Raw genomic sequence first — 23,598 nt, 5'->3', positions numbered from 1 at the left:
GTTTTTCCATTTGTTGGTGTCATCTCTGATTTCTTTGAGAAGTGATTTGCAATTCTCGTAATAGAGATCCTTTTGCCTCCTGCTTAGCTGTATTCCTAGGTATTTTATTTTATTTGTGACTACTGTGAATGGGATTGTGTTCTCGATTTGGCTCTCAACTTGGATGTTGTTGGTGTATCGAAATGCTACTGATTTTTGTATATTGATTTTGTATCCTGAAACTTTGCTGAAGTTGTTTATCAGATTATAGAGTTTTTGGCAGAGACCGTGGAGTTTTTTAGGTATAAAATCATATTTTCTGCAAACAGGAATAGTTTCACTTCATCTCTTCCTATTTTGATGCCTTTTTTATTTCTTCTCTTGCCTGAAGTTGTTTATCAGATCAAGGAACTTTTGGGCAGAGACCACAGGGTTTGCTAGGTGACTCATACTGTCTGCCAACAGGGATAGTTTGACTTCCTCTCTTTCTATTTGGATGCCTTTTTAAATTTCTTCTCTTGCCTGATTGCCAGGACTTCTAGTACTGTGGTGAACAGGAGTGGTGCGAAAGGCATCTTTGTTTTGTTCAGGTTCTCAAGGGAAATGCTTCCAGCTTTTGTTTACTCAGTATCATGTTGTCTGTGGGTTTGTGATAGATGGATCTTATTATTTTGAGGTATGTTCCTAGGATGCCTACTTTGTTCAGGTTTTTTTTTTTTTTTTAACATGAAGGGACTTTGAATATTATCAAAAGCCTTTTATGCATCTATTGAGATGATCCAGTGTGTTTTGCTTTAGTTCTGTTTAGATGATGAATCACATGTATTAATTTATGTATGTTGAACCAACCTTGCATCTCAGGGATAAAGCCTACTTGTTGATTATAGTACATTAGCTGCTGGATTCTGTTTGCTAGTATTTTATTGTGGATTTTTGCCTCTATCTTCATCAGAAATATTGGCCTGAAGTTTCTGCCAGGTTTGGGAATCAGGATGATTTTGACCTCATAGAAGGAGGTCAGGACCAGTCCCTCCTCAATTTTATGGAATAGCTTCTGTAGGAACGGTACCAGCTCTTCTTTACACATAGGGTAGAATTTGGCTATAAATACATATAGTCCTGGGCTTTTTCTTGTTGGTAGGGTTTTTTAATATCTAATTCAATTTTAAAACTCATTATTTCATTATTGGTCTGTTTAGGGTTTCCATTTTTTCCTGATTCAATACTGAGAGGTTTTATGTCTCCAGGAATCTATCCATTTCTTTTAGGATTTCTAGTTTGTGTGCATAGAGGTGTTCATAGTAGTCTACGGTTTTTTGTTTCTTTGTTTTTGTTTTTGTTTTTGTTTGTATTTCTGTGGGGTTGTTGGTCATGTCCCATTTGTCATTTCTGATTGTGTTTATTTGGATATTCACTCTTTTTTTCTTTATTAGTCTTGGCAGTGGTCTATCACTGTTACCTATTCTTTCAAAGAACAAACTCCTGGATTTGTTGATGTTTTGTATGGTTTTTTTTGTTTGTTTTTTGGGGTTTTTTTTTTTGGCATCTCAATTTCATTCAGTTCAGCTCTGCTTTGGGTTATTTCTTGTCTTCTGCTAACTTTGGAGTTGGTTTGCTCTTGTTTATTTTTCTTTAGTTACTCTAGGTGTAATGTTAGGTTGTTAAGTTGAGATTTTTCTAAATTTTTGATGTGGGCTTTCAGTCTTATAAACTTTCCTCTTAACATTGCTTTAGCTATGCTGAGAGAATCTGGTATGTTTTAGCTTTGTTCTTATTTGTTTCAAAGACTTCTTGACTTTTGCCTTAATGTTATCATTTACTCAAATGTCATTCAGAAGCAGGTTGTTTAATTTTCATGTAATTGTATGGTTTTGAGCAATCTTCTTAGTATTGATTTCTATTTTTGGGGAAGCTGTGGTCCAGGCATGTAGTTGGTATAACTATGGTTTTTGTGAACATGCTGAGGATTATTTTATAACCAATTGTATGGTTAATTTTAGAGTGTGTGCCATGTGCAGATGAGAAGAATGTATATTCTGTTGTTTTGGGGTGGAGAGTGCTATAGATATCTGTTAGGCTCATTTGGTCAAGTGTTGAGGTTAGGTCCTGAATATCTTGTCAGTTTTCTACTTTGACAATCTTTCTAATACATTCAGTAGGATGTTAAAGTCTCCCACTATTATTCTGTGGCCATCTAAGTCTCTGTGCAAGCCCTTGAAAACCTGCTTTATGAATCTCGGTGCTTCTGTTTTGGGTGCATGAATATTAAGGAGAGTTAGGTCTTTTTGTTGAATTGAGCCCTTTACCATTATGAAATGCTATTCTTTCTTTCTTTTTTTTTTTTAATTGCTGTTGGTTTAAAGTCTGTTTTGTTTGAAATTAGAATAGCAACTACTGCTTTTTTCTGTTTTCTATTTCTTTGGTAGGTTTTTTTCAATCCCTTTACTTTGAGCATACGGGTGTCATTGTATGTGAGATGATTCTCTTGAAGACAGCATCCAGTTGAGTCTTGCCTCTTTATACAACTTGCCACTCTGTGCCTTTTAATTGGAGCATTTAGCCCATTTGCCTTCAAGGTTAATGTTGATATGTGCAAATTTGATCCTGTCACCATGTTGTTAGCTGGTTTTTTAGCAGACTTAATTGTATGGTTGCTTTACGGTGCAATGGTCTATATACTCAAGTGTGTTTATGTGGTGGCTGGTAATGGTCTTTACTTTCCATATTTAGCATTCCCTTGGACCTTTTGTAAGGCAGGTCTGATGGTAACAAATTCCCTTAGGATTTGCTTATCTGGAAAGAATCTTATTTCTTCTTTGCTTATAAAGCTTAGCTTAGATAGGTATAAAATTCTTGGTTGGAATTCTTTTTCTTAAAGAATGCTGAATATGGATCCTTGATTTCTTCTGGCCTGTAGGATTTCTGCTGAAAAGTTTGCTGTTAGCAGATGGGATTCCCTTTTTAAGTGATGTGTCTCTTCTCTCTAGATGGCTTTAATATTTTTTTCTTTTATTTTGACCTTGGAGAGTCTGATGACTATGTCTTTTGGGGATGTTCATCTTGTATAGTATCTTGCAGAAGTTCTCTGCATTTTCTGAACTTGAATGTTGGTCTCACTAGCGAGGTTGGGGAAATTTTTGTGGACAAGATCCTCAAATATGTTTTCCAAGTTGCTTGCTTTCTGTCCCTGTCTTTCAGGGATGCTGATGAGTCATAGATTTGGTCTCTTTACATAATCCCATATTTCTCAGAGGTGGTGTTTATTCTTCTTTATTTTTTTCTTTTTTTTCTTTTTTTTTTTTTTGTCTTACTGAATTATTTTGGAAAACTCATCTTTGAGCTCTGAGAGTCTTTCCTCAACTTGGCCGATTCTGCTATTGGTACTTGCAATTATATTATACAGTTCTTGAAGTGAGTGTTTTAGCTCTGTCGGATCAGTTTTGTTCTTTCTTAAAACAGCCATTTTATCTTTATCTCCTATATCATTTTATTGTATTCGTTAGACTGGGTTTCAAGCTTTCTCCTTTATGTCTATGATCTTTATTTCTATTCATATTCTGAATTATATTTCTGTCATTTCAGCCATTTATCCTGGTTAAGAACCATTGCTGGGAAACTATTGCAGTGCTTGAAGGTAAGAAGACATTCTGGCTTTTCAAGTTGCCAGAGTGCTTGGCCTAGTTCTTTCTCACCTGGGTGTGCTCATGTTCCCTCAATCTTTGAAGTTACCATCCTTTGGATGAGGTTTCTTGCTTTTGTCTTCTTTGATACCCTTGGAAGTTTGATTGGGTAGAAGGTGGGCTTGGTCAACTGAGTTGATTTCTGAAAGATTTTATGAGACCAAAGCTCAGCTCAGCACTTCTGGTCTGCATTATTTAACACAGGGCCTGGTACCAGGACCCTGGTTTTGTTCTCTTGTCCCTTGAGGTTGGGAACCAGCTGTGCTGGATGGGCCAAGATATTCCTGGTCCACTGGCTACAGCACTCTGATGGGTGGTACTGGCCAGAGTGCTTCGTTGGGGTGGTGGCGTCAGGATCCTTGTTCACTTTTGCATACCAGCAACCATGGCAGTGTGGCAGGGTACACATATATTGGCTGGGGTGGGATGCCAGTGGAAACAGAGCTGTGGCATTCCTGAACATTCTCATGCCAGCACTGGGGCACAGTTAGGGGCAGGTTTGCTGTTGTCTGTGCTTGCACTCACACTGGCAGTAACAGTGCAGTGGGGGGACTGGTGTGCATGGGGATTACTGGCCTCCATGTACACATTCACAGTGGTAGCAGCATGGGGTTGGGCAAGGTTGCTGGTGTTCATGTGTGTGTTTACAACAGTGGTGGTGTCATTGTGGGGGGAGCGGAGCCACTGGCATCTATGCACTTATTCACTCTGGTGGCAGTGGCTTCAGGGGATGGGGGCAAGGTTGCTGGCATCTGTCTGTGTGTTCATGCTGGCAATGGCAGTGTGGCTGAGTGCCTGTGTGCCAGAATAGGTGTTTGGGGTGTCACACCAGCAGAAGTGGCGCAGCAACGTGGTCATATACATACTCTCTGGCATAGGACAGAGGTGAGGCTCACCCACATGCAGGCATGCCAGCAAAGCAGTAGGTGGTTGGCCATGGGTGAGTACATACCAGCAAAGCAGCATAGGAAAGATGGGGAGAGGGTGTGAGTGAGTCAGTGCATGTCAGCTGGCACCAATCTGCTGTAGCTCTCAGATGGTCAGGTGTGGTCTGCAGGTAAAGAAGTTATGATGAGGGCCCCTGTGAAGCACCCTAGTTGGGCATCTGAGGCTGTGCTGCCAGTGGGCAGCCAGGTCTGGGACCCTAAGAGAGGCCAGTGGACAGGTGTATGCTTGGATTGGACTGGTCCCATCTCACAGCCAAGACCACCCTACTGTCTCCAAGTTCGGCAGTCCCCCAATATCTAAAGTCTCCTAGAGAAATCTGGCAGGCCTTGGGTGAAGGGTATCCCTGGCTGTGCCCCACTAGGGATATTCCTGTACCAAACCCATGCAGTCTTGGGTCCTGCTTCTCCTACTTCTCTAAGCAGCTCTTCCTGCCACCTTAAGTGTCCATAGGTGTTGTGGAGTTTTCTGTTACCCAGATTCCAGAGGTACATGGTGAGATCAGGCCACCCCTCACCTGTCCACTTCACCTTTTCCCCAGGAGTTCCTGGGGGCCATTAACAAGTCCTGATGGTAGGTAGCCTGGTGCAGGGTTCTCAGCTTCCTCTCCCTTCAGCTCACATCTTCATCCTTCCTCCATTCATTTTCAATGTGGATAACTTATAGTGAACAGAAATTTATTTGGCTCATGGTTCTGGAGGCTGGGAAGTCCAAGGGCATAGCAGTGGCATTGGTATCTTCTCAGCATCTAGTGAGGGCCTTCTTACTGTATCATCTCACAGCAGAAGGCACAAGCTGGAAGGACAGGAAAGCATGCAAGAGAGAGAGAGAAATGGGATCAAACTCCTTCTTTTATCAAGAACTCTTTCCTGCAATAACTAACCTACTTACACATTAATGGCATTAATCCATTAATGAGGGCAGAACCCTCAGGACCTAAAAGCTCCCATCTCTCAACACTGTTGCATTGGAGGTTAAATTCCCAGCCCATAAACTTTCAGGAACACATTCAAATCATAGCATTTCACTCTTTGCCCCTCAAATTTATGTTATTCTCATATGTGAAATATATTAATTCCATCCCAGTAGCCCCAATAAAGTCATAAGTTGTTCCAACATCAACTGTAAAGTCCAAAGTCCAGATTCTCATCAAAATCAGATAGAGTGAGACTCAAGGCATGATCTATCCTGAGGCGAATTTCCCTCCAGTTATGAGCACATGACACCAAAACAAGCACATGCTTCCAAAATACAATGAGATAGACATAGTACGGACATTCCCATTCCAAAAAGATGAAATAGGCAAAAAGAAGGAAGTAGCTAGTTCCAAGTAAGTCCAAAATCCAAAAGTGAGAACAGTAATAAATCTTAAGATTCTAGTATAATCTCTTTTGACTCCGTGTCTTACCTCCTAGGCACACTGGGGCAGGGACTGGACACCCAGTGCCTCAGGGAATCCTGCTCCTTTGGCTTTGCTGGGCTTAGTTCACCCAGCAGCTCTCACAGATCTCGTGCCTACAGCTTTCCCAGACTGCAATTGCATGCAGGTGGCTCAACAGTTCTGGGGTCTTGGGGGGCTGTCCCACTGCCATGGCTCTGCTAGGCATTCCCTATAGGCACTCTCTGCAGGGGCTTCTCTCCTGCGGCCTTGCTGGGCATTGCCCTAGTAGCAGCTTACTGTGGTGGCTCTGTTCCTGTGACAAGTTTCTGCCTGGGTCCCTGGCTGTTCAATACATCCTTTGAAATCCAATGGAGGTCACCATGGTCTCACAGCTTGTACACTCTGTTTGCAGACTTGACGTGCACTGCAGCATCATGTGGATGCTGCCAAGGCTTACTGTTTGCACCCTTTGGAGTTGTGGCATGAGATGCACGTGGCATGTTTGAGCTATGGCTGGGCCAGCCAAGGAGCACTGCACTGGAAAGCAGAGTCTTGAGGTGGCCCTAGGCAGCAAATACTGAAGTCCCATGTGCACCTCTCTGAAAACCTTGCTCTCAAGGACCTAGCTTGCCTTGAGGATCACTAAAATGTCTTTGGGGTAATTTTCTCCACTATCTTGATTAATACAGCCTGAATTTATTCTATCTGTATTAATCTCTTCACCAAATGGTCACTTGGCCACACCCTTTGTGTTTCCCCCCTAACATACTTTTTTGTTCTATACATGACCAAGCTGAAAAATTTCCAAATCTTTCTGTTCTGCTTTGCTTTTAATTATAAATTTCTTTTTAAAATAATTTTTCTCTTCTCTTATGTTACTATAGTGGCCAAAAGAAGCCATGTAGCACCTTGAATGCTTTGCTGCTTAGATGCTTATTCTGCCAGATATCTTAGTTCATTACTCTTAAGTCCTGCCATCTGCAACGTCTTGGAACCTGGACACAATTCTGCCAAGTTTTTTGCAACTGTATAATAGAGATGGCCTTTATTCCAGATTTCACTCCCTTGTTCCTCAGTTTTGTCTGAGAACTTATCAAAATGGCCTTCAGTTTCCATACTTTTACCAACATTCTGATCACAACCACTTAAGTAATCCCTACAAAGGTTTAGGCTCTCACTACAGCTGTTGTCTCCTTCTGGGCCCTTACTGGAATTGCTCTTAATGTTCCATGGCAATATAAGATTTTTCTTTCCTGATTGTACAAAACTTTCCAGCTTCTACCTGTCACCCAGTTCCAAAGCCACTTGCATGTTTTCAAGTGTTTGTTCCAGCAAAAGCCCCACTTCTCAACACTAAATTTTTTAGTGTGTTTTGTGCTGCTGTAACAGAATATTTGAGACTGGATAACTTATAATGAACAGAAATTTATTTGACACATGGTTCTAAGTTTAACAGGCTGCATCTGGTGAGGGCCTTTGTGCTGTGTCATCAAATGGTGAAAGGAGGAAGGAGAAGAGAGCTGCAGATAGGGAGAGGAAGCAGGGCAAACTCATCCTTTTATCGGGAACCCACTCCTGTGATAACCGATCCACTCCTGAATAATAGCATTAACCTATTAATTAGAGCAAAGCCCTTATGTCCTTACTACCTCTTAAAGGCCTCACCTCTCTACACTATTGCATTGGGGATTAAGTTTCCAACACATGAACTTTAGGAGATACATCCAACCTCTTACACTGGTGTGTTTTGATTTTCACCTTTTCTGTGCTCTTCTGATTTAGATGTGCTTTTTAGAAAGAGCACATGGTAGGGCGTAGTTTCTTTTGTCCAGCCTAACCAAGTTTTATTGTTCACCTGGAGAATTTATTACATTTTATTTATAAATATAGTTTTTTAAAAAATTCACAGACATCCTTATATTTGTGCTTATTAACCTTTTAAAAATATTTTCAAGAATTTTTCCGTTCTTGTTCTTCTGGTATTATTGAGCTGTTTGTTTGCTTTACCTCCTTAATTATGTATAGTTTGGGTATTACTCTTATTTCTCTGTCTTAATGTTTATGCTAAAATATTTAGACAATTTTTTTTTTTTTTTTTTGAGACAGGAGCTTGCTCTGTTGCCCAGAGTGGAATGCAGCGGTGCGATTTCAGGTCACCTCTGCCTCCTGGGCTCAAGCGATCCACTCATATCAGTCTCCTGAGTAGCTGAGACTACAGGCATGTGTTACCATGCCTGGCTAACTTTTTGTACTTTTTTTTTTTTTGTAGAGACAGAATCTCACCATTTTGCCCAGGCTGGTCTCAAACTCCTGGACTCAAGTGATCCATCTGCCTTGGCCTCCCAAAGTGCTGGAATTACAGGCATGAGCCACTGTACCTGGTCTTTAGATGCACATTTAATTTTACAAGCTCTAAAGTTAATCAATATTTTTATGCTCCTCCTGTAGACAAAAAGGACCTTAGATTGCTTTAACTTCTATTATTCTCCTTCTACCTTGAATATTATTGTTATCTAATATTTTAGTTATGTTTTAGTTTTCTCTCTGCAAAGCAAACATTATTACTGTTATTTTTGCACAGTTCATGTTTGTTTTGATTTACCACATACTTGCCTTTTTATACTCCCTCCTCCTTTTTAAAAAAATCTCAGACCTTGCTTGTGGACTTTCCCACCCACACAAACGTTCACATCTGCACAAACAACACTACTATCTTTCTTTAAATTTCAGTGGACTGTTGACCCCTTTGAAAGCCCATATGTAGGTCATACATTAAGAGCTCCTGACCTAACTAAAACTATCTTTAATATCATAATTTTGGCATCTTACATATAAAGAATAGACTTTTCTGTCCACAAAGCTGTCATTTGTAGAAATGGCCAGTGAAAAATTCGGTGAGTGGATCAAATTGTTGTTCCACAGCACTAGCCCCTCCAAAGGAGATCATCTGTCTGGGAAGACCCACCAACAGATCATTGGACACTACCACAGGGCAGGATAAGTCCTACATGATTCCTCTGCACTGCCAGGAACTGTTCTTTCCCATTACTGCCCTTGGCCATTGACAGCACTTGAATATCAGTTTGAAACAAAGTTAATGATTTCTTAGTTTCAATTATACAACTTAAACATGATCTTGTGGATACAAACTTGTAGGACTAGGGAGGCAGCCTCTAGCTATAAGCAGCCTCTTGTTTTTTGCTTATTAGATCATTCAAGCTGTCCTGTGTCTTGCTAGAATGTTGGAGTTCATGGCCCATGTGTAACTCTTGGTCAGCAGAGGCTATATGAAAAAAGATACTATATAAACATTAATGGAAAACAGGGCAGTTCAGTATCCTGAGAGAACACTCACATGTACCAAATGGCTATAGAAGGTATTTTTCCAAAGCAAGAACAGCCTTGCACCTAACCTTATAATTGAGACAAACAGGGTAAAGAACATGGGAGGAAGCTTCAAGGAGCAAATACAAGATATTGTATTGTACAAGAAATCTTTGGGAGTCTCAGAGATTTTTATGTATTTATTTGTTTATGCTCAAGTCAGTAAAGTACTTACCTGAGTATGAAGATCTTGATCCTATTAGCACTTCTGATGATAGCAGAGTAGTGGACAGGGGGCAGCTTTGTGGTGTTCTGGTGATGATTGTGCAGTGTCTTGATACTAGTCATGAGGTGCGCTGAAGAAAACCATAGATTTTTGGAATCATATTAGCCTAGGTTCAAATGCTGGTTCTAATACTTGTTGGCTTTGCAAATGCTAGTGATTGCTTTAGCCTCTCTCAGCCTTGGCTTCCCAAATTGTCAGTGGGGAACAAACATATCTACCATGCAGCCTTGTGAGGATTAGCTATAATGAAAGCAAAGGACTTTCAACCCCTACTCTATGGCAACTTCTCAGTAAAAGGTGGCAATTGTCTTATGTGACACCCATCCCATTAATGATTATGGCTTCATAATTTTCATTTATAAAAATTGTTTTTTCCCTTCTCCACACACCTCACAAATGGGCTGTAAAGGTAATTATAGATGTCTAAATGAGCTTGAGCACTTTGGTGAAATTTCAGACAATTCCTTTTAACAGAGTTCTTTAAGAATCCAGACAAAGACATGAAAATTCAAGTTAGATACTAATAGATGAGTGGTACTTTTTAAATAATAATTTATTTCACTAGAATTTTAAAATACTACCAAATTTGACTATTTCTTTGATAATTTTTCCTCATATTTTGACATATGCGGTATCTAGCTCTCCTCACAGCATTTTCAGTCCAAGTCCATAACTGGAAAAATGAAACACTTAAGGGAAGAATCTTGTGAAATAATTGGCTGTCTTTTACATTTTGAGACTCTGTATTTGACTGTATCAGTGAATTACCTGCACCCCATGCTTTTCCTCACTTCTACTCGCAGCAGTTCTAAAGGGCTCAGGCTGAAGTCCATGTCCCTCTGTACAATTGCTATCCTTTTGCTGCAGGTATGTGCCCTGCTATCTAAGGTTTTGTGTTTGTATTTCTTCTCAGTTGAGTGCTCCAGCCTATTCCCTTTAGCTGTTATGGTCAGGCTTAGTTTCTGAGATCAAATGAAAGGGACATACTAGCCAAATAAATTCTATCCTGACCTTTCTACTCTTTACCCTGGTGCATATAGCTGGGAAATTCTAAAGCCTTATAATTCCTATCATCCTTCTTCTTCAAGGCTCAGAACACAGCCCATTCTAACTAGCCAGCAGTCTGCCTCCTGTTCCCCTCGACCACTCCCTGACCTGTTCTCCTTCTCCAGAAACAAAGACATCTCTTACAGAAGGCACACCCAGTTTCAAATCATACTACCTCAAATTTTACTTTCAAAGTAGAATAAAAGAAAATAAAAATAAAGAGAAAAAGAACTCAAGCTTATTTTTCTCTACCTTTCTATCATGTTTATCGATAAAACCAAGAAATGGGATCCAAAACACAACAGACATTCAATAAATATTTATTATATGAATAAATAAGCAGTGTAAGGTATGAGATAAAGTCAATTTTCTAAACCCTGACCATGATAGGTTCTGTGCAGTGGCTAGTTTGGCATCCATTCCAACAACATTCTGCAGTGTTTTTCCAAATTGTAGAGACTGGTAAGCTAAAAGCTGCATATCTCAGATTTCCCTGCTGCTGGAGTTCTAGATCTGATTAAGGTTCTACTAACTTGATGTACTCATGTGAGATTTGCATTTGAAACTGACTTGAGTGGGGAGAGGGGCAGAGCATAAGGCATTCATTCTGTTGTAAATTGTGAGAAGCAGTGCAAAACTGGTTAGTGATTTCCTAATGTGATGGCTTGCTGAAAGCTCAGGTGGAAACTTCCCTAGCACTGGTAGAAATTCCTGGACTCTCAAGCTAGAGCTTACTTCCACAACCTTTCCAATGATTTTGTAAGTCACTCAACACATGATAATATCTCTATTTGGAAATAAACTGTTGCCTGCAACCTAACTCTGCTCTAGCAGACACATTAAAGTTTATGACTTCTTTGATCTCCTTTTATTATTTAATCCCAATTTAAAATTTTTCTTGTGTAATGTTACCTGGAACTTTTTTTTTATTATATTGGGCTTAGAAAAATAAACACTTGAATATTTCCATTCACTAAGCCAATTTTTGTAATTAATATTTCTCCAGAGTCCAATAGACTCTGGGTACAACAAATAACACCTTGACGTGAATACATATATTTCATTATTTCACTATTCCAACCTGCTTGATGTAGGACTTTGAACCTCCTCCCCCTGCCATCCAAATCAAAAATTTCTCTAGTTCCTTTGTTTGTCTGTATTTTAAATCCTTAGATGTTTCTTCTACCCGGTCATAAACAATTCTTTTGTGTTTTTCCAGTACGCAGATTTCACTGATAGCCTCTGTCTTCCATGCTACTTGAGCATAACATCTGACACATGACTACTACTTTCTACATGAGAATACTGATTCCTGACAAGGCAGGGGTTTCAGGCACTTCCACAGTCAAAAGCTCAAGTGACTCTACAATGCTGTATGATCCCTTGGTTATCACACTGTCTGAACAATACTGCTCCAAGACTAAGTGGGAAAATACCTGCATTAGTTCGTTCTCACGCTGCAATGAAGAAACACCCAAGACTGGGTAATTTATAAAGACAACAGATTTCATTAACTCACAGTTCCACATTGCTGGGGAGGCCGCAGGAGACTTACAATCATGGAAGAAGGCAAAAGAGAAGCAGGCACTTTCTTCAGAGAGCAGCAGGACAGAGTGAGTGTAGCAGGGGAAATGCCAGTTATAAAACCATCAGATTTCTTGAGACTCACTCATTATCACAAGAACAGCATGGGGGAAGCCACTCCCAGGATCCAGTTACCTCCATCTGGTCCCACCCTTGACACATGGGGATTATGGGGATTATAGTTCAAGGCGAGATTTGGGTAGGGACACAGAGCCAAACTATATTAATACCCTTCTCCCATAATCTATCACATGAGTTTTCAACCAAGGCGAAATGACTTATGCCCACGTCTCAGTATAAGCAGAAAACTGCTCCCTTCACTGTATGAGGCTGAAACTTATGCATGATGTTTGGTGGGTGATATGGTTTGTCTGTTTCCCCACCCAAATCTCAAATTGTAGCTCCCATAATTCCCATGTGTCATGGGAAGTACCTGGTGGGAGGTAACTGAATCATGAGAGCGGGTCTGTCCTGTGCTGTTCTCATGATAGCGAATACATCTCATGAGATCTGATAGGAGTTCTCTTGCGCATGCTCTCTCTCTTTGCTCTTGCTTTGCCTTCCACCATGACTGTGAGGCCTCCCCAGCCATGTGGAACTCTGAGTCAATTAAACCCCTTTCCATTATAAATTAGCCAGTCTTGGGTATGTCTTTATTAGCAGTGTGAGAATGCAGTAATACAGCAGGGGAGTATATATCAGTTATGTTCTGGTGCCTTCTACCTTCTCTGCCCCCAGGCTTGTGCCACAACCTCTCCTACAGTCAAAAATAAAGCCCCTGAAACACAATCAAATATTTCAGGCCCATCCCTCATTCATAAACTCCAGCAAACAACAAGCCCTAAACATCAACTAAAATCACTACTCATGTTTTTGAACATCCGTTCTGTGCTAGGTGCCAGTGATCCTAAGGTGAATCCTATGTGGTCCCTGACCTTAAGAAGTTTATCATCTAGTGGAGATCAGTTATAGAGGCCACCTTCAAGGTGTGGCATACTGTATATTAGAATCAGGAAAAACCTAACATTCAAGGAGCACTTTTTAGATTTGATCCCTAAACAAAACCAAAGAAAATTAAGAAGTTTCTTTACCCTATTATTACTTATGAAGTAAGGGTATCTCATAGAGAAAAATTCTTTTTAGATGCCAAACATCAAAAAAAAAAAAAAAAAAAAGATGAAACGTAAGTCTACCTTCTAAAGCAAAGGGTTCGACCATCTGAGATAACACTGAAAATTGGTCTGTCCGTTCAGATGCTTAAGAATCAGAGATGTTCTGGAAATTCAAGCTTTCATAATAATTTGAAGGACACAAATAATCATAAGGCAGAGCCAAAGCAGAGAGAGGTTCAGGACTGCCCAGGCAGCTTCCAAGGATCTCTCTTACTACAGACAGATGCACTTTGGTTCAGGTTACCTTATCTTGTATATGCAGACATATTACTTACATGGAAAGGTATTGTTTTGGTTACGAAAAATCTCCATTTTATGTTTAAATCATTATTTGGCTTACATGATATTTTCTGGGGAACTATGCCTCATAAATCCGTGGATTCCAGCTTTGTTTGTTTGTTTGTTTGTTTTCTGTAAGTAATCCTAGAAAGATCAGATATATCTTGCTGAAAGCTTTCTATTAATGATGAGTCTCCTAAAAGCAGATATAACTGTTTTCTAAGAAGTCTGTCAATTGGGGAACCTTTTTTTTCTCAAAAACATCTCCCCAAACCCACCATAAAGGGAGAGAAGAAATTGGAGGCCTGATTCTTGAGCATCTTCTTCCCACCACGTATAAGACTTCCAAATCTAGGTGACCAAAGACAGGTTCTGCTAGCACCAGTACAGCACCCATCACCTACCTCCAGCATGTAGAACAGGAAGTTAAGCATCAATGTGACTGTTGCAGAAGACTGGGTGGTAGCAGGGAAGAAAGAAAGAGAGAGGTTGGGTTATTATATTTTTACCCCTCTCCATGAGGAAGAGGGATGCTTTCCTTTTCTCACAAGTCAAAAGAATGGAACTCCAAAGAATCACTTGAAGTGTACATGCATTCCCTGGAGTTTAAAGATAGGAAGATATGTTGCTCATGCTAAAACATGTCTAAAAATAAGAGGCCACCTAGAGTTCACATAGAGGGAGCAGATGATATAGAAAGAGGGAGCTATACTCCCTCTATATTACAATGATCTGGTTTTAAACAGAATTTGTTGGTATCTTAATATGGCTCAAAGTGCTGTGGGGACTTTCTAATATTTTATTCAGAGAAGAGAGCAGCCTACCGAGTGGTTAAAAACAAAAGCTGTGAAAAATAATAGACGTGTTCTCTGCTTGCATCTGAAGGAAATCTAGATTATCAAATAAATAAATGTGTGAGACATGCATACCAAAATATCACTGCTTCATTAGTATGTATATTCAAGGGGTCTGTGTGTGTGTACCTGTGTATACATCTGTGTGAGGATATCAATGTCTTTATTCTCTCCACTTGGTGTTACTGGGAATTAATCAATAATCCACATCATTCTTGAGAAACTATATAGTCCAAAGGCAAGAAGGAGCTTGGGAGAGGAACACTGTTTATTAGTTATATGTTATTTATTTTCCACTTATGAGAAAATGATTCCTTAAATGAGAAAATAAAGTGAGCGTTGATTAAAAGTAAATGCTGGATAATTTGAGTTTTAATTGAGGAAAACTTAGAGCTCAATAAGCATTCAGACCCTTCATCACACATGAGCATTATGGATAGGGAAGGGCAGAAAGGATTCAGGCTGAAGATGATTTACCTCAAATCCTCAATAATCTACAATGGAAATAAAATCCATGTTTTTTTTACACCATAAAAATGTGCTTCAAACACATGTACAAATACTTTTCTTTCATGCAAGTTTGATTAAAATGTTTATGTTTATATTTGTCAGTTGTCAGGTTTCTTTGTTTTTTGAAGAGCTTAGATTCCCTTATCCCATAAGATTCAACTATCAGCATAAAGGTACCTCTCCCTGAAACAGATGCCTGTCACCTCCATTTTGCTGTCAGACTTTCTGTGACTGCTCAGAGAATTCCAACATAAAATAATTCTCTTCTGCAAGAAGACCCGAGAAAAATCTATTTACAGAGTAACAAGAATAGTTCTAATTATTTCTGCAGAAATTGACCAAAGAAGCAAGCCCAAGTGACAGAAATAAAAATGTCTTTCTATGTCTCAAAATGGAGGACTGATAAAGAGCTGATAGATCTTGATGTAGAACGTTTTCATTTAGGTTTATCTGCAAGACCTTATTGATGTCAATATTGACTAGTAAGCCAGGGAAGCAAATCCTATGGATTTAGATACTGCTGATTTACTTTCTTCAAAACAACACAGAATAGAAAGATAAACTTTAAAAGTGCATAAATTTGAGGAAAATACTTTCAAGCCAATATACTATAAGAAAAATCAGAAAAAAAAGAGAGAAAGGATTTAATGTTTTCTGTTTCTTTTTATCTGGTCATCCTTCTCTCATAAAATGGAATTTCATTTTTAATATATTGAATAGAAGGAAAATAATTATGTAACTTACTATTAGTTTTCTAGCTTTTCAGATTACTTTTGTAATAATACCTTTTAATCATAAAAATTCATAAAATAGGCATTCCATAGCAGAAACTTTCATAAAGCCTTATCATCTGATAATCACTTAAATATGCATTCTTATATTCAAACTATGCAAACAACAACAAAAAAGCTATTGTGCAAGGCAGAATTTATGGTTTTTGATTAACGGGTAGTCAAATGTGACTGAAGCAGATTATAATATGAAATCACATATTGGTTAAACAGATGTTTAAGTAGAAGTAACATCTGAAGTGCTCTACTTATCATTCACAACTGAAATCTAGCAACATAAAAAAGTCTCCAGAGAAAAATCACTTTTTTGAATGTTGTGATCTCTATGTCCATCATACATGTAGGAGTTTTTCTTTAAAGAAAGTGGAAAATGTTTAAATGAGCTGTTAAACAGAGAGAGAATGTTTTAATGAAGTAGGACATTGGCTAGATGAAGACCATCCAACAGTTCTAATGTTAAAATCCATGTTTGGATCTCCCCCTACTTGGATTCCTTTATTTGCTGATGGCATTACCTTCAACCCAGCTACTCTCCCCAAAATGGTGTTCATGCTTTTCAAGTGCTTTATTGACTGTAATAAGGAAACACTAGATCTTTCTCTCTTATTCAAATATATTTTAATCCTTGTAGCTTGTTCTCTTCCAAAAAAGTTTGCACAAATGTTGAATGTTTCAGAATAGATCAGAGTTCTATTGTTTGTAAAAGTGAAAATGTGAGATGTAGGTAAAAAGAGCAGCAAGGTTAAAGTTATTTCACCTTCCCTAGCGCATTGCATATGAACTGGATTACATCCAATAATTCTTTGCTGTGCAGAAGAGAAGACATAGAAACAATAGGAATGAACATCACTCCTCTAATTGAATGAACCTGGTAGTACATACACTGTACACATAGGCAAACATTTGCTAAATACCCATGCTTATATGGGTATCTGTGCATACACATATATGCATGTGTCATATGGGTCTCACAGAATTGATAACCTCAGGTTTTATTCAATGGTTATTAAATATTTGCTTGTCAAAGTTTCCTGGTGCTGCAGCAATCAGACCTTTTCCATTCTACATTGTTCAAAAAACTCTAGGCCGGGACTATGATTATAGAAGTCGCGTGTATGAGTAGTTAAGAGTTAACACTCCCAAAGAGAGAGCATTCATTCCCTCTTTTCGTGTTTATTTCTTGAGTGCTCACTGGGTGCCAGATATTGATGGAGACGCTGAATAGGCCAACATGAAGAAGATATGCAAGTCTGCAGAGAGGACACTAGCAGCCTGATTGAAATTATAATAACTAGGCACTGAGTCACCACCGAGGGAGTCAGCCCTGTGCTGACCCCATAAGAAAACATCAAACTAAAAGTTACAGCAGATTAAAATAGCAGGACTAAAATACTTTTCTAATCATCCTTGATTAGAGAATGTTGAGCAATCTGTGCATGAAGAGCAATCCGTGGTCAAACCCAAGTTTGTTCTTGTATATTCATAATTAGTTGTAATGTTTATTTAACTGTTTGGTAAATTCAGTTCATATACAAGTGTGATGAAGTTATCTCCAAGACAACTCCTTTTTGCCCTAAACCTCAAGGAAATAATAGGAGGGTTTTGGTTTTAATACAAATACTTAAATGCACATGGCTCTAATAATAACTGTTATTAGGAGTCTCATGCGTAACCAGAAACAGATCACCTTTGACTGGGTCTACATTTACCCTGACTCTTGGTAGAGAGGAAAGAGGTTAACCTATTGGCTTCCAAAAAAAGATGGTCATAAACTGAGTCAATGCCTAATAGAGGAGATCAATAAAGAGCTGGTGTGAATGGTTATAATAACAGTTTACAAATGCTCTGAAGCCCATGAGTCATCATCATTAATTTAGCTCCACATGCGTGTAGGCAGAAAATAGGATTCAGACAGGCCTCTAAGGGAAAGATCTATCATATTGATTGAGTGCAGCAGGCAGAAAGACGGGCTTTCAGGTCTCATGTCTGACACTGTTATGAGGCAGTGAAAGGCGATCAATAGAGCCCTCCCATCTGACTGTCCTGCCCATTTCTGGGAACACAGCCTGGCATTATGACCTCCTTCCCTGCGCTTTAGTCTGAAGCTCAGCCTGCAGTCACCAGCAGCCAGTCCAACCTGGAGGGTGGGTTTCAGCTTGACTCAAGGTCACCCTCCTACTTTGTGCTTTATGCTGATATGTAGCACCTGCTTTGTTCTTTGAGCTTGAGTTTCTCAAGTTTGTCAGCAAATTTAATTTCCATTTCTTGTAGAAATGAGGCTCTATGCTTAATGTCTGTTATTCCACTTTCCGGCCTGGGCTTTGAAACCTGACTTCTGGACTCCAGTCAGCCATCTGGGTTTCTGCTCAAAGACTATCATGTATGTCTGTCTACATGCACCTCTCAATGTCTCCTATGTGAATTTTCCATCACAAAGTTCTTGTTACTGGTTTGAGGACTACTGTAGCTTCAACTTGGAATACAGATGCTAATCACTTACCTTGTATCACTTGCATTTTAGGGCTGTTCTCACCAGATGCTGAATTCTGTGTAGCAGTCTAGATGGCTGCTCAGCTTCTGAAAATAATTGTTTCTCCTTTTGCACCCTTCTATCTTCCCAAAACTGATGTAATTACTGGGCCAAACCTAGTCCTATCATAAAATATGGTAAGAGATGTAGAAGATACAAACGGACCCTTGGTTTTAAGAAGGACCATTAATAACAGCCACTTCAATTTAATATATTCATTAATTCAATGAATATCTTTCATTGACCACTGCAAACTAAGTGTTGGAGTCAGAGCAAGAACAACAAAAAAAAGAGACAAGATTCTCATTAACATGGAATTTTCCTTTTTTAGGCATTCATGTGTGCATACATGCATGTGTATGTGTGTTGCTGCTGTCAGAAATAGCAGGCAGACAATAAAAACCAGAATCAGGTTATAAACAGCTCAGTGGATATAGTTTAAAGGAGTGAAGTGATAGAACTAGTTTAAATTGGGTCATTGGGAAGCCTCTGTGGAGGTGACATTTGAATTGGAAACAGCAATAAAAGATCCAACCACTATATGATCAGAGAGAACATGTTTCCAGAAGGGGGAAAAGCTGGGCAAATGCCCAAAACCAGAAATGAGCCTGAAGATCTGAGACCCAGGCAGATGCTCAGTGTGGCTGGAGATAATGGGCAAAAAAGGATTGGTTGGAATGAGGCTAGCAACGTTGGCAGAAGCCAGATCTTACGTGGTTTTGTGAACCATAATAAGTAGTTTGAGTTTAATTTAAATAGAGTGGGAGAATATCTGTGGGTTTTAAGGAGAGGAGTAACCTGATCTGAGTTATATTTGAAAAAAGAACACACTGCTTCTGGGTAGATAGCGGATTTATGTGGAAGGCCAGAGAGGCAGCTGGGAGACTTGTTAGGAGGCTCTCAGAGTAGTTAAACGAGAGGAACAGTGGTTTGGTGTGGGCTATGGAAGTGCAAATGAAGAAAAGTAGAGGTAGAATCTGCAGAATATGCAGAAGAATTTGATGTGGGAGAATGAGTCTTTGATTTGATATGAGCCAAAGGGCTGATAGTGGTGCCATTTTCTGAATATGAGGAAGACTGAAGGGAAAAGCAGATTTGAGGGAGAAAAGTTAAACGTGATGTTCAGGGCTGTGAAAGTTTGCGTTGCCTGTTAGATATAATGTAAATGACAGGTAAGCTATAGAGAGTATGAATCTGAAGTGCTAGGGTTGGAGATGGAGAACTGGGAGCCATCAACATAGCGATGGTATTTACAGACTTGGTAATGGAGGAGGTCACAGGGGAGAGTGTGGATAGAGAAGGGAAGAGGCCAGGAGAGACCCCCCTGAAGAACTCCAATATCTTCAAGCCTACCAGAGGAAAAGGAGCCAGAAAAGGAGTCTGAGAAGTAGCCAGAAATGTTAAAAGAAATCCACTTAATAAGACCGTACCCTGTGTGAGGTCATACGCCAGCCTTCTATACAGGTTAACCACTTTAATCTTCACTTCAACTTCCAGAACTCATTAGAAAGTGAAGTCTGGCATTGGGCTGTCTCTGTTAGAACCCAAGCCAGTGTATGACTGTGGGCACGTTAATTGACCTCCCTGTGACTCAGTTGCCTCATCTATAAAACGGGGTTGTAAATATCTACCTCATAAGCTCGAGGGTTGGATTAAATGAATTAATATACACAAAGTCCCTAGAACAGTATCTGGCACATAGTAAGCACACCAATAAATGTGATCTAACAGTTGCTAAATAGCTATCATTATCTGAATTTTATACTCAGATGGGGCTTGGTGAAGTTTATTTTCAGATATAGTGCATGGTACAGCTAGGGTTGAAACAACTTTGTTTGATCCCAAAGGTTGTAGTATTTCTATTTTCCCTGTATTTAAACCCTTTAAAATAAGAATAAATTGACTTATGACCAAGCCATCATTTTTACCGGCCATAGTATCATAGTATCAGCATAGAAAACCAATATATCATTTCAGATATGCATTTCAACCTTCATTCTATCCAAGAAAATATTTTTATAAGAGATACTGACTGTTAGCCAAATTCACTACATTTACTTTCTGTCTTGTCTGTGGAGTGGCTAAGGAAAGTTTTCCACCCCCTGAAAGGACAGTCAGAGTTAAACTGGGGCAAAAATGTTCACATAACTAACAACCAAATAATCAGTCCTCATATAAATATATGACATGTTGATTATTATTGTAAATGTCAAAAATATTTTTAAAAGCAGATTTTATTAATAATCACTATTTAGACTAAATGAGGGAATCAGTCTTAACAAAATAATATTTTTAAAGGAAACCTAGTTCTATTAATTTCAATTAAACAAAGCAACTCAAGTTAGGCTAATTAAGTGTTGTCAAGCAAAGGAGTTGGGAAGCTACTTCAATAAATAGAGAAGAATGATTTGTATTTAACATATTGGTTGTTTATCCATTAATTGGTGTTTTAAATTGTTTGAAGGCAATTTGTTCTTTTCAGTAAATTAAATGCTCTTCTATGCAAGTATTAGGCTATTTTACTGGCAACTTTTTTATAAAGCAAAGTTCGCTTCAGCTTAATCCCTTAGCAAATTAATGAAGGTTTTTTTCCTTTATGAGATTCTACATCTTTTCTACTGGTGTTAAAATTAGGTTCTATTACTAATTTTGAAAGAAGAGAAGAATTTCTCTGTTCATAATTCCAATATCCAATTACAATAAATTATGCAAAAAGACTGTTGCTACTTTGGAAGAAACTGTGAGGAACATCTGCCACCCTAAGCGGCAAGAGGTCTGACTATGATATAACATCTTAGGGTTCAATTTCATTTGAAAGTCTTAATTCTGTCTGAGGATACCACTGTGCATTACACTGTGTGTAATGTCAGAATTGAGACTTTAAATGTTAGGAGGAAGGAAGAGAATGGGGAAAGGAGGGAGAGAGGGAAGACAAAATCTCCGTGATTAGAGTTTGGTTTGGAAGCCTAATTTCTTTCTGAAAAAGGTCAATCACCACGGACTGGCTCAACCCTGAAAAGTTTCCAAAGTTAGGCTGATGTGCTCTGTTGAAATTCTCCCAAGAATTGTACACCTTATTGCTGAGAAGTCACGCCAGATGTCCTGTCCAAGGACTAACAACACTTATTGCTGTAGGCTACATCCATATGTGAGGAAACAGAAGAGAGCATTTCAGAGCTGGTTAGTCAACTTTAAGTTATGCTCAGTGCACTGTATCGGGAATACAAAAGCATTTTCCAGATGGCATCATAAAGTTAGTTCATTTTTGCAAAGCACCATCTCATTTTTGAGAAATAGCCCCTTGTTTTTCATTCCCCTTGGTTGTTTCAGAATTGCTTTTTCTTGCCATAAATGCAATACTTAAACTAGAGGGCTGGTTAGAATATTTGGTATATATTATAAAAAATGCCTAACAGACTATGAGTGTTCAAATATGAATTGACGAGGAGATTGATAATATATGGTCTTAACCACCGGCCAGGCCATCAAGGAGACAAAGGGCCAGATGGATATTGGGATTCTACTTTCACTGTTAATGATATAACCTTGGGTAATTCACTTAATTACACTGTGTTTCAGTGTCTACATATGCATGAGAGCTATTCTAACTCTCAGAAATTCCTTTGTGAGTCATCTAAGAACCACCTATCATTTGAGTTGTTTCTCTACCTACTTATCTATATGAACTCTCTACTGTAGCCAAATTATTCCACTCACTTTCTTCCAAATACTCTGTGTGCAACTCCAAATTTGTGTCCTTCATCAAGCTCTTTTCTTGGCCTAGAATGCACTTTCTCTTCTCTGTCTAGCCAAATCCTGCCATCTTTTGAGGCATCAATCAACTCTTCTTCTCAGCAAGGATATTCATGTATCTGTGCTACTCTATAAAGGGATTTACACATGTAATCACATTTAGTCATCAGAACAGCTTTATAAAGTAACTATTATTGTGCTCATTTTACAGAAGAGAGTATGATACTTGAATAAAATGCTATACAGTCCCAAGGTCTAAAGGCGCCATCAGGACTTAGATTAGAGCTCAGATTTCTTGGTCACTGAAACCTGAATTCCTTCCACTACTCCTTTCAGTCTCCTAGGGATATTCTTGTATCCTTTGTTGCAATTATTGTTATTATTGTTATTTTATACTCTTTTAATGCAAAGCTTCATGCCTCCTTACAGAAATAGTAAATGCTTGAAAAAAGGAATACTATCTTTGTATTTCCTACAGTAGAATGTAAACTCCACAAGGGCTGCGAATTTGACTTGATTATTCACTGCTCCTACTCCAGTATGTAGAACAGTGCCAGACATAGTAGACACACAATAAATACTTACTGAGTAAATTTCACTATGTATCTTACGGCATCTGGGTTTGCACATAAAGGTTCCCAATAAATACTTGTTCTTCTGGCACAATAAGATTGTCCCCTCATAAAGGTTTCTAGATTAAAATCTTCTTAGATATTAAAAAAACCACTTTTTCCTTATAGCTTTCCATGTCTGTTGTCCATCTTCTACTACTAATCTTGTCTTCTCAACCATGACTATTGTCAAATCATTCTCCAAATATTTACATTGCTCTTGGTTTTTCATGCTGACACCAAACACTGTCATGTTTGACTCTAAATAATACATAATGAGAATCACATCCTGAGTATCCTCAATAAAAAACTGCTTACTAAATATTATTTATTGAGCGGGAATTATTTCCACACTAAGTACTTCATTTATATTAATTCTTATATAAGAACAAATATTCTGTACCCTATTTTACAAGTTAGAAAAATGATGCTCAGAGAAATTAAGCAACATGTTGAGGACCACATAGATAATAAAATGATGAGCTAGAATTAAAGCTGGGTCTCCAAACCACTGAATTCTAGAACATCCATGTGGCTTGTGATGTTCTGGGAGAAGAGGCTGAATATCCTTGCCAGCTGGCATGGCCAGATTAGACAAGTCCTGACAGTCAAGTCAGATATTGTGAATTATGAGACTGCATTTTTTAGGGCTGACTATTGGGAAAACTTCAGAATTGTTGATGGCCCCACAAATATCAATTGTTTCTGTTTGTTTTCTTGACTTAATCTCAGAATTATTAAACATCCAACTAAAAATCCAATTCTGAGTAATGCTATTTAGTTAGTGAGAATAGCTTCTACTCATTAGCAGAAGAAAGTCATTAATATGTAACATTATTGGGGCGGAGCAAGATGGCCGAATAGGAACAGCT

The sequence above is a fragment of the Colobus angolensis genome, unplaced genomic scaffold (genome assembly GCF_000951035.1).
Source record: "Colobus angolensis palliatus isolate OR3802 unplaced genomic scaffold, Cang.pa_1.0 Scaffold7, whole genome shotgun sequence".
Taxonomy (NCBI): domain Eukaryota; kingdom Metazoa; phylum Chordata; class Mammalia; order Primates; family Cercopithecidae; genus Colobus; species Colobus angolensis.
Note: the sequence above shows the minus strand (reverse complement) of the source record.